General features: G+C 53.6%; 2 protein-coding genes across 3 annotated transcripts in view; one reads left to right on the top strand and one right to left on the bottom strand.

Annotated features, from left to right (window-relative positions):
• Positions 1–12,333, bottom strand: part of LOC143423365 (electroneutral sodium bicarbonate exchanger 1-like) — a 284,457-nt gene that overhangs the window by 171,648 nt on the left and 100,476 nt on the right. The gene's annotated exons all lie outside the window — the stretch shown is intronic.
• The window catches only part of Sema1a (semaphorin 1a), an 86,949-nt gene that overhangs the window by 12,502 nt on the left and 62,114 nt on the right, over positions 1–12,333 (top strand). The gene's annotated exons all lie outside the window — the stretch shown is intronic.

Below are 12,333 nucleotides of genomic sequence, written 5' to 3'. Positions count from 1 at the left end.
GCGAGGAGAACAGGGGAAAAAAAGCACAAGTTCGACCCTTTTTGTCTTTCTCCGGTGGCGCATTTCGCCATCGGCGACGAGGACAATCGAAAGTCGAACGAAACCAGGCCATGCCTCGGTGCCAAATCGTTCCCGAATTTTCTCTTTCTCGTTTCCCGCGTCGAAGGAACTTTGTATTGTCCCTGGGAAACCCCTCGAGGACGAGTTTTCGAATCAGAATCAAACTACTTTCTTCGCGTTCTTGTTTGCGAACGAACAATTTTTTTTTCCACTCTCCCTCGTCGAACAATATGGGTTGGAGTTACAGCTTTTAGAAGATATTCGAGAGCTCGAGGCTTCGAGCGGTTCAGCGTAGAATCGCCCGCCGTTTTGTTCTGAAACGGTGACCGTATAAAACTGTTTGCGTCAACTGTAATTAAGTTAAAATATTACGCGGACAATTTTTTTTTCTCCGTTTTTTTTTTCCCATTGTACGTCGAACAAATTCTCAAAGGCTTTTAATAACTCCAGTTTTCGTTATTTCCCTCGATTTTAATTTTCCCGTTTTTTAAATCATTTTTTTTCCCACCAGCGACGATTTACCCGTTCGGCGCTTTTGCCTCGTCCTTTTGCATTTTATTCTCTGACCGAGTTTTGGCAAGCGAGATTGACGTTCGGTAATATTTTCGAGGAGATTTATCGAGGTTGTATCGAGCGTACACGCGGCCGATTCGCGTCGGTGAGCTTTAACAGGTAGAGATAAATAAAAAAGCTGTTAGTCGAATGAAGGATCGTTTCGGTGGTAGCATTGTTATCGTTCGAAACGCGTCGAAGCATCTTGCCCCTTGGAACGAATCGAACGGAACCGCGAGAAGGAAAGTTTCCTTTTGTCCACCCCCTTTTTTCACCCTTGACGCTCTTCTTTTGCCACCCGTTTCGAGGAGTGGACCGTTGCCAGTGGAACGGCAACGTGTAGCGACCCTGATGTACCGTTAATGGCGGTTACATACTCGGGGGTTGGAGGAACGACGTCGTTGCACCGCCTCGGTGCATAATTATCAGTCTCCGAAGTACGGCCCCCGCTAATTACAGAGTAAGGTATTAGTTCACGACGTCAGCCGTGTTTAGGGTCGGTGTAAATATTTGGCGAGGGCCGAGTAGTAGCGCGGCAAGTACGGGCAATGGTTCTCGGTCCTTTGGTCACACCGTCCTTTAAATTACTATTCCCGTATAGACCGTCACCGGTAGAGCATCGCGAACGCGGCACCGCGATCGATTACTCTTTCATTACCTTTTATTAACTTCGAGAAAACAGAGCTCGATCGAATATTCCATAAAGTTGCAAATATTTTCAAATTGTGCAGCGTCGCGAATTCGCGGCGAGCGTGGGGTTCTTCTTTCTCTCATTTTTTTTGTTTTTTTGTAATTTCTCGTCGATTTTCGATCGACCTTGGTCGAGGGGGGGAATCGAGAGCCGCGCGCGGCACTCGAAAAAGTGAAATAGACCGTTTCGCGAATTAATCGAAGTTAAACACGGATTAATGGCATTTTTAGGGAGGTTGAAGCGCAACCGACGCGAAACGCCGTTTAAATATTTGACTTCGGCGTTGTCAGTGTCGATTGGATTTCGCTTCGGCACGCATCGAGCTCGAAACTCGTTCGGCACCGTTCGCTTGTATGCGCTTTTCAAACACATCGGAGTCCGTCGCAAAACCGTTCGATGCCGAAACCCGGGCTCGGACAATCGGCTGGCGGAGAATTTCGCGATCGCGGAGATCGAAGCGCGGTCTCCTCTAACGAAACGGAGCGAGCCAGTGTAGTAAAACCGTTGAATTTTCGAGAAAAATCGATGCCATCTCGTCGAATAGAGGATTACCCGGAATTGGGCTCGAGAGTGGCGTTGAGCGATGCGAATTCCGTATGCGCGAGTGCTCCGAAAAAAAAGGAACAATCGACACTTTCATCCACTTGCTTATCCACGTCGCGCGCACACGCGCAACCAAAGTGGGAAGCCTGTATACCGTATAAACATATATTACGTTTCGGAGTACGTTACCTGAATTCGTGGGGTAAAAGTGATTCCGAGTCGCGCTCCTATCCCCGAGATTTTATATTCCAGATGCACTCGAGTTTACAAATATCGACTACGAGGAGGGCGGGGCGACGCCGGAGAAATTTGCTGAAAAATCGTCCCGCGCCAACGAACTCGTGAGCGGAATAATCCTCTGGCACGCGTCAAAACGGCTGCTACCGGTAATTCTCTCATCCCCCCTCGGTCCATCGAATCGATCGGATCCCCACCTCCACCCCCCCCCCCCCCTGTTCGCCTTTTCGCTCGATTCTCAAACGCCTAATGAATCTTAATTAACTTCTATCCGCGAATGGATAAGAATAATCTCGCCGTAGAGCGGCAGGGAATTTAATGCCCGGAGAACTACTCGCACATCTTCTACGGGCGTAAAACGTTCGTGGCACGAGTACGAGGTGACGCATGCATTCCGAGTCATCCGAGGATTCTATACCCCCTCGAATTGACCCCGACTAAAGCCCCGGCTAAGAGGGTCGTCGCAATAAATGCTCGACGCAACGATAGGGAGCCGCGCGTGTCCCGATCCCGCGCGCTGCCACTTTCAAATTATTGGCTTATGGACGACGATCCCCCTGGTTCCGTTCCTTTCCGTTCTGGCAGTAGGTCGATCGCGTCGCTTACCAGGGATATCCACTCCCGTCCACGCATCGATTAAACCGCGCGTTCTTATCTGACCGTGCACGTAACGTGCACGCTCCTGCCCTGATTCTACAATTTTTCATTCAAACCGTGAACCACGTCGCGAAGCTAAGCTCGATCTTGGCGGGCCGCAAGTTGGACCGCGAGAGATCGACGCAACGGTGTTTGCCCCCCAGCTGTTGTTAGCTCGTTGCCATTTTCCTCGCGGCCAAGCCGTTTCACGATTCGACTACTCCGTACCCGCGTGTATGCTCCCGTGCCGGAGCAAATCGAGGTTAATCCACTTGTTAGGTTATTTACGAACGCTCTTTGTTACCCGCCAGCTTTTTCCCCTCCGCCCTCCTCTCGACGTCTCTGAACATTTGATAAACCTCCGCGTTTCATAATCGCGAACGAAACGGCGGCAGCTGTTCCGTCGGCCGGTCAGAATCTCGCGCGTGAATTTTTAATTTTTAATTTTTCCCGTTCCCCGCGGCCGAGTCTATGCACCGCGCGACGTAAAACGGTGCACGGGCCGGAGGGTGTCGCGTGCATCGAACGTCGAGCTCGAGGCTCGCGTGTCACGTGTCGCCTGACACCTGCGAGCGTTGTTACCTCTCGCTCCGATACTCCAATCAACCGGTTTTCACGCTCCTCGTCCTTTCTCCTTTCCTCCAGCGGCGGTCGCGTTCCGCCCGCCCTTGGGCGATATTTTCGAAACGGCACAAAATGGTCGGTAGTTTCACACGACGGGTTCTGTTCGGAGTCAGCGGAGAGCCGCTACGCAGGGTAGGGGGTGGGTTATCGATCGAACGCGGCTGGCGATGCTCCGGGTTTTTCGAACGATTGTCCGTACTCGCGTGCCTACGACTGGCTCGTGCTTTCGATTCGAAGAGAGAGCTACGATGGAACGCGTTGCAACCTCCCTTTGGGTTCGTTTCCTCCCCTCGTTTTTCAACCGCGTCCGCGTCGCTGACTTATTCCACCTACTTTTCGAAATGAACGCGCCCCCGTCTCTGGGTAACTCCCGAGCCGCTTTTCATTTTCTCTCTCCTCCGTGTTTTCCTCGGCTCGGCTGGAAACGCGCGACCCTCTTGCTCGCGTGCCGCGTAGCTCGCGGTTTCTCGCCGCGGCAAGCTGCTTGGAGAACGGCAGCCGGCAGCCAGCCGTGAATCAGTGTTTAATTAACTCTATTTGAACGAATTATTATCGCGCACCGGCGAACATGTCCTTTCATTATATCGGCAGAGAGCCAGCGGCGCGCGTACGCGCGTACGATTAAACTGGGCGTAACGAAGTGCGCGGCGGCAGGGCTTACGGCCAGGGCAGTACGGCCAAGTTACGCGTCGATGCTTTTTTGCCCTCTCCCGCCTCTGTTCGATGCAGCGCGTAGATGCTCCGGTTTCCGGCGACTCCCAGCTTCGAGCCAGGCCGAGCGTGTATCGCAGTTCGATTAATAATTCAATTACAGGCGCTGGCTAATTACCAGCCGTCCCTCGTAGCTCGCGACTCGACCCGTTTCGCGGCTCGCCGGGGCTGATAATTGCGTCCGCGAAAAACAATCGATCTCTCTCGCTTGTAGATCCTTCGCCCGCTCAACGGTATCGCGCGTGGTCCTCCCTCGAGCGAATCGAGCCGTTCGCTGACTCCTGTTTCGACGGCTGGCTCGTTTTGTCGTTCGACGCGACGCGATGCGGCTCCATCGACCCGCCTACCGTTTCAGATGGAAACGGTCCGCGTAACGCTGCGCGATTAATAATTAAATTACAGGAACGGGCAATTATGAAATTACCCAGCGATATTGTTGCACGCGCGGCGCTATTGTTCCGCGTACCGGTTAGAAAGCGTCCCCGTCGCGGCGAGACGCACGGTGTTGCGCGTAAATTACACCGGAGGCAACCGAGGGCAATGGTAATTAGTTGAATGCGTGTCAGTGGTTTCGAATTTCTTCCGTTGCGACCCCAGTTCACCCTTCCCCGGTCGAACGCGGAATATCGTTTATGCGCTACCGCCGTGATAATTGATCGACGATCCTCCATGGAATTTTGTAAAGTCGAGATCGCCAGGTCGCACGTAACAGTCGATCTTTCTCGCCTCGCGTTCACGAAACCGCGGAAGAAGTTTGGGAATTGGGTCAGTCGAGTCGAAAAAGAGCGTCGGATGGCAAGGGTGGCCGGAGGGAGGAAATAAGGGTGCGAGGGTTCGCACGTGAGGAGACTGGGTGGCGCATCGACGGGACGCGGTGTAGAAGGAGTGCGCAGCTGCGCTGGGCAACATCGTGCGGCAAACTTGTGCAGCTGCAGCTGCATTCGACAAACTTTCGCGTATTTCATTTCGTCCTCCTTCCCGCCATTGATCCCTCGCCTCTCCTTCCTTTGCCTCCGCGCAATCTCGCCTGATCAACGGGGGGATATATCGTATACTATTCGAGGGATCGAGCCCCGAATTCCGAAAAGGGAGATCGTCGACCTCTGAACGCGCTCGCTGGCCCCGAGCCGTTCGTGGACCGCTGCCGTTCTCTTGGCACGGAATGAATTTCAACTTTTCACGCCGGGGTGGGATCGATTCCGTACGCAAATACCGGATGCGCTTCAAATCCCGAGATTCGCTTCCCGTTATCCCCCGTTCCCTTGGAGAAATCGAATTTCTCCCCGGGCATTCTTTCACCCGTCATCCATCGATCTCCATCGTGAAATTTCGCGGCACTTGGAAGCCGTACGAGCCGCACTGCCAGAGATTATCGAGTCGCGACACGGCCTGAACGACGGTGGTAGCGGTCGGTTTCGAAAAGCACCGGACCCATATCGATCGGCGTCGATGCGTGTGGTCACGACAGATGAATTTCGTATGTTCCCGGCGAATGGTAAACAGCAAACGGCGGAGCTTAACTCCACCGCAAAGTTTCCACGTGTGTAGAGAGCTGTTCTCTCTCTCTCTCGCTCCGTGTTCGACCCCCTCTGGTTCCCGCTTCGCGTCTACCTCGGGCAGACCGCACGGTGGTGCAACGCGGTGGCTGTGGCGTTGCGTACGTGTGTAAATCCTACGTTGGAGGGTGTGGCACTTCGCCGTCGTGTGAATATGCATGTACGCGAGCTGACACAATATATACGTGTGCGTCACTCTTGGTGTCCGAGGCGTGTGTTGCAGCACGGAGTGGCGCGCGTCGACCACTGGCAATTTCGTCGATGTAACCCGTCGTTTCGTCGCGCTCTCCGACGCACCCCGTTGCACCCTCGTCCGGTCGCATTTTTTTTTTGTTAACTCAGAAGATCGATGAGGCGTCCCCCCTCGATGAACGCGATCGCGGTATCTTCGATTGGAACTCGAAACGGGGCGACGTCAGCTGAGCTGACCGCGATAACGGGGCAGGAATCGAATTTGTACAACGCAGCGCGACTGAAACAGCGTAACGAGCAATTTTGGTCCGTGCTTTCCTTTTTTTCTCTCTTTTTTTTTTTGTGTGTGTCGGGAACGCGGCGCGAGGAAGGCAGTTTACGTTCGGTGTGTACACGCGCGAAATGAAATTCGCGGACAGGATGTAGCGGCGTGAAAACGAGCCGCCATATATAGAGAGCCGGGCGTGCTCTCGCGAAAGTTTGATCAGCCGTCGATCGTTTTCAGCAGTGGGTGCCTTTGATTATTTTTAATCGACCGTACACGTGTACGCGCGCCAATTGATTTATTATGGGGTGCTGTCGAGGGGACGGGGGGGCCTCGCCCCGTAAAAACCGGGCCGCGTATCGCGCGAACATTAATCGAGTCTATAACATTTCGCCTCGATTGATTTATCGACGAGCTCGACGGAACGTCAAACCTCCCTGAAACGGTTCCAAACCGCGGCCGAATTACCCCGCCGACTGTTTTTCGTTCCGTAACGACGCAATCGTGACACGCGCCGCCGAAAGTTGGTCGAAAGTTGCCGATCGAGCGCCAAAGCTCAAGGCGCGACGAATAGTTTTCGTTATTTTCCGCCCTGCCGCGGATTTCCTTCCAGAGAGAACGTCGTGGTTAACGAAGTAATTTCCGCTAGGCGATCCTCTCCTATAATTGGCAGCAAAACGCTACGACGGATACTCTTCGCGTTAATACTTTATTTCCGCTCAAAAGTCACCGAGCCACTTTAGACACCGAAAAACGTTGAACGGTTTCCACGGTATAATTAAACATATCGTTCCGCGACGAGCGTAATCGATTTTAACGGCCGCTGCATTTACTCGGATTCCTTTTTGCGAGGATATGTTCTTCTGCGGTATCCAAATAGAACGATCCTGCGGCTATTATCATCGCGTTTCTAGCCGTCGAGTTTATCCCGTGGAAATTTTCATCCGTTGACGCGGTGCAGTTCTTAACCACCGCAGGAGAAGCATTTATATTCGCTAGTTGCGGGTATTACGTAAACGTGGCTGGCATATCGGTAATATTCATCGCCGGCGTAGCGTTGAATAAATAATTAACGCAATCGATTCGTGTCCGCAATGTCAAAGTACCGAACCATCGCGCATCGAGCGCGATTTGCGTCGAACGCCTTGAACCGAAATCGATGCAGTTGACACCTGTTCTTCGCTCGTGGAACAATCGCTGGAAAATCGAACGCGTCCACTGAACAGATTTTCCCAGAGGATGAGGGGAGCCGGTTACGGTAACAAGGGAAAATAAGTTTCGCGGCAAGGACGTTTAACGCGTGCCGTGTAAATCCCCGCGAAGGAAAGTCGTCCCGAGAGCATCGTCTCCTCCTAGCCGCGCGCTATTATTAATTTCGTAATTAATATTTACTAGGCCCGCGGCGAGCTCGAGCTCATTAGCATTCGTCGGCAGGGGCGCGCGCGCGCCGACGCCGCCAGCATTTTAATACGAATCTTTCTTGAAACGAGCCACGCTTTTTCTTCCTCCGCGAAGCCGCCCTTCGTGGCCTCTCCGCCGAAAGCGGACACGACTCGATGCGTCGATGGTACGCTCTTCTCTTCCTTCTCTAATTTCGTAGCGTGGTTTCTTGCATCCATCGTAAGTAACGGGTCCGTTCGAAACGAAAGGAGAACGTTAGATACATTGAACCAGGACACCTCTCGACCGGTATTCGGAACAGTTATCGCAAAAATATCGAGCATCCAGCTCGAGTGCGTCGATTTCTTCGTCTCCTCGCGACAGCTTGTTTTACTGTGGTAACAATTTGGCGTTTCCTCGAGTAAGCAGCGGCGATGGTACCTGCTCCGACCAGGCGTGGATGGAAAAATCGATCCAGCGACGAAGGCTCGATTCGTCTCGAAGTTGTTCACTCGTCGAGCGAAATCCGCGACGGCTTCTTCCCCTGCGTCGCACGGCTCTTGTTTCCCGCGTATCGAAGAGGTTCGGTCGAAGCGATTCAGAGTTAATTCCATAAGTGGCTGGCATGCATTCGAGTGGACGTTTACTCGGGCCAATTGACAGCAATTGTCCGTGACAGTGAGAAAAGAAACGGCAGCCGGGTTCGACGTGAAACGGTGGAGCGCGCGAGGGGACGCGCGTCGAGAAGGAAAAGGGACCGGGGAAATTTCATTGCGCCGAATCGCATTGAAACGCGTTGAAAGTTCTCTCGCTTTATTTCCTCGTTACTAAACTGCTCACGTAGAATGAATGGATAAAGAAGGGAAGGGAGACGAGGAAGATGAAGGAGAGGAGGAAGAAGAAGAAGAAGAAGAAGAGGAAGAAGAACCGGTATATACGTTATTCCGGTCGAACAGCCTCGCACAATTTCGCACGGATTCCTCGTCGTGGACACTCCCGTTATCCTGGTTTTCTAGGCGCATCGAGGCACGCACACACCGGAAGTTTAATGATTGGACGATACTTCAAAAGTTCCGAGCTTTTCACCCCATTCACTGGCCCCACCAGCCGTCCCTCCTCGCTCTTCGCCCCTCTCTTTTTACTCTCAAACTCGAGTCGACTTGTTTTCGCGCGGAGGTGTTGTTACATAACCGTAACAAGGTTGAAAGCCGCGGAACATGCTCGGAATACGGCTACGACTCGTGCAAGGAACGTGCCTACACCATCGACTGAGATTCTCGCGTTCCGCGAACTCCTTTCCGCGTGGGCTCGCTCGCTCGCGAGACAGCACGAAGATAACCCTGTGTTTGATCGATACGGAGACGTCCCGGCGACTTCGCGTTTCGATAATCTCTTCTGCGACGAGAGGAAAAAAAGAAGTTTGTTCATTCTGCGTAGATGCACGGATTTGCGAAGCGATTCCGCGATATCGCTCGATATCTCACAGACGAACGCTACTTCCATCTGTTGAAAAGATCGATCGATCGCGTTTATTCAGCTGGAATTGTAGGGCGGGTATAATTTGTCGTCTAGCCGCGTTCGCAGCCGGACAGTCGGACGTGTTTGCACCGGCGAGCGAACATCGTTAGAAATTAATTCAGCGAAGAAATTGGTTGCGCGATTTAATTCCGTCGCGGAATTGGGCTGGTAATAAGAAAATCTCGCACGGCAAACGACGCGATCCCCGCGCGGAGATCGTTACCGAAATCCTCGGCTATTTACAGTATCGCGATTTAAATCGATCTCGAAATTTCAATATCCAATCGAGCGGAGCCGAGAGGGGCCACTCTGTTCGGCTCTCTCGATGCTCGATGACCCGATTGTCCCGCGAGCTATGCCGGTATTTATAAACGAATCCGCGGTCGACGTTTTGGATTTTTCTCCCCTTCACCCTGCGAGAGAGGGGCTGGATTATTCCGGCGGGCACGGTCCGCGCACAATTACGGTGCGCCCGGGGTACTTTGACCCCGCGTCGATTACAGGGGAGGAACGGAGTCCTGGCAAACTCGACGCTCGGTTCTCCGTCGAAACGACGATAACACGGCACCGATTGCCGCGTTACGGGGATCCTTTCCCCGTGAAAATCCGACGCGAAAACCGTGAGCAAGCGCTTTCTTGTTCCCTCTGTCGCGTGACGCCTCCACTCGACGCTGGTCTCGTTAGCTCGACGGGGGGTGCTCCTCGTGAAAGGGGTGACTGGCCCCGTTTGCGCCGCGCAGCGTTTCGTCAGCCGTCGTAACGCGATTAAATAAAGATACCGCCGCGATAACCTTTATTATCCCCACCGTTCGGTGGTGACGGCGGGTCAGCAGACCGGGTGGTGACTAGGATTACTTCGAATGTACTTGTAATTCGGCCAAAGTTAGAGAGGAGAGGGTGGGTCGTGCCGGGTCACCGACAAAGGTGGAGATTCGCGGGACAGAGAAACGGTGGGTTATCGCGCAAGTGCGATAAAGCGGGGAGAAGCTCGCGCGAGTATCGTCGGGACGGCGGGAATTAAAAGCGCGCGTAGCGCAGGGTTCGGTTGGACCGTTTACGCTCGTTAGCTCGTTTCGCGGTGGCGAGTCGTCGCGCGGTAGAAAAACGGAGGGGACCAGCGAGCCCCCTTAACCGCGCGATTACGTTACGGGTGTTCGTTCGTAGCCATGGTCGAGGCTCGAGAGGTGTGTATATATAGAGAAAGGCTGGAAAGGCGGCGTGGCCACCTTCGAGACGCGGAACTGGAACGTCGAGGCTGAACGGACGCGAACGGTAGTCCGCGGGGAAGGGGTTGTTCCACACAGAGTGGATATAGCGGCCGAGAGAGAGAGAGAAGGAGCGAGGAAGGGCGAGAGAGGACGGAGGTCTCATTAGGAGCTCTAACGACCCGAGTGCAGTACTCCCATCCCTATCGTGCTGAATCACCTCCCCCTTTTCTAGCGCACATTCTCTTCCTCCGACACACGAACGCCGACTTGGCACACGCTACGACTCTTGCTAGGGTTCCTCCTGTCCACCCCGCTGCCCTCTGACCACCCCTCTTTGTCCGTTGGCTCGCGCAACCCCAATCTGAAAGTCAAATTTCCTCGTGGCAACGGTAGATGTCGTGCTCTTTCTCTCTCTCTCTCTCTCACTCTGCCTCTCTTCACCCTCGTTCTTGTCCCTTACTCCATTCGCGATACCTTTGCTCGGCCCCAGCCACCCCCTAACCATTCAGCCCCGGCAATAAAACTGATAACATCATCGGGAATGTAATTACGCGCGAGAGGACGTAGCCGCGGCTAGCTAGGGATGTTGGATCGAATTAAGAAAATAGCACCGCTTCCGCGCGACGGCTGGCCACTCTCTTTCGGTTTTCACGCCAACCCCTAAGGTTTCGTTCCACCGGAGGATGGGATCTCCAAACTCTCGTGGTCGAGTCCCCCGATCGTCTCGATGTCGCGCGAATCATTCGCGTCAAGGGTGAACAACCGGTTGGATTTTTGCCATCCGAGGATGTACCACGAGTCGGGTTTCCAGGGGGTGGCGTTTCTCTCGTTTCGCCATTTTCTTTTTTTTCCCCTGGCGCGAAGCTGAGCACCGTGAAGCGGGTCAATTCGGTCGTTGTTCCTTATCTCGGACACACGGCGCGCTCTGCAGAAAGGGTCGCGGGAGTACGCGTAAGAATGCGCCTCGCTCTCTTTGTAGCTGGCCAGCAATAAAAGCGATAACATCGCCGGGAACGTAATTACGGGAGGCGGTCCGCGGTGCTGGTTCGCGGATCGAATTAAGAAGATATCCTCCGAAAGTAGCCTCTCGCGACATCGGTTTTTTAACGTCGACAATGCGCAGCCCGAGTCGAGTTTTACGCCGCTCGGGGGTAAAAACGGGGTAGCGTCTTCTTCTTCTTATCGTCGCGTCGCGTCCAGTCCAGCGTGAAACCGGGAACAAAGGTGGGAGACACGTCTCTAATGAAACTCGGAAGAATATCCGGCATTCAACGGCGCGGCAACGGAACCCCGGTTGGAATACGATTACACCGGCGAAGATGCAACTTGGCCCGGAATCGGAGAATGATTTCGAATAATGCCGCGGACATATTTCGTTACTGGGGGTGAAGCTCGCGTTTCCGGCTCCGCGGACTCTGGGACTTGTTCGCCCGGAACGGCACGACTATTTGCATTTCCGTTGTTATCCGCGAGGAAGAAACCCGACCTAGAACGCAGCCACCGGCGGATCGATGGTAGAGACTCGGTAGCGAGAATGAAATCGGGCAGAGCGGCAGTCAGCCGGGAGCTTTGCCCACCGCCGCGGAAACAACCAACATTTTTCTTTCCCTTCCGCGTTACTCTCCTCTTTTCTACGGTCGACGCGGTTAGAAAAGCCGCGACGGCGAGTCGAGAGAGGAGGATCCCGTGATATTCGAACGGGGGGCAACTCGGTCGGAGAATTAGCCGGGAGATGGTAGGAGGACGCGTGGTAATTAGAGCGATTAAGCCCGAAAACCGATCGACGACAGCGGGAAACGAGGCGGGAGCGAAACTATAGCGGATGTTCGTTAAACGGCCGTTTGACTTAAAGTCACGCGTTTTCACGTCCCGTCTGTCTTTCAGCTCGTGTTCCTTTCCCACGGTATAATTTCCACTTAGCCCGTTTTCTGTCCTTTCAACCGTCCTCGGCTCCTCTCGTCGCACCACGGCGAACCTCCGCGTCTTTGCTCGAGAGTCAACGACGAGAGCTCGTTGCCCGCCTATTCAGATCGACGGTGAATTTAATCGGGCAAGCAAAAGGGTACCAATTCGCGCGGCAATTATCGCGCGATAATATTCCTCAGCCGTGGGCCGGTTAACGCATCAATAATATTCATGGTATGTAAGTAGCGCCTCGCG

This window comes from Xylocopa sonorina, chromosome 5 (genome assembly GCF_050948175.1).
Source record: "Xylocopa sonorina isolate GNS202 chromosome 5, iyXylSono1_principal, whole genome shotgun sequence".
NCBI lineage: Eukaryota > Metazoa > Arthropoda > Insecta > Hymenoptera > Apidae > Xylocopa > Xylocopa sonorina.
This window is presented reverse-complemented; position numbering and strand designations above follow the sequence as displayed.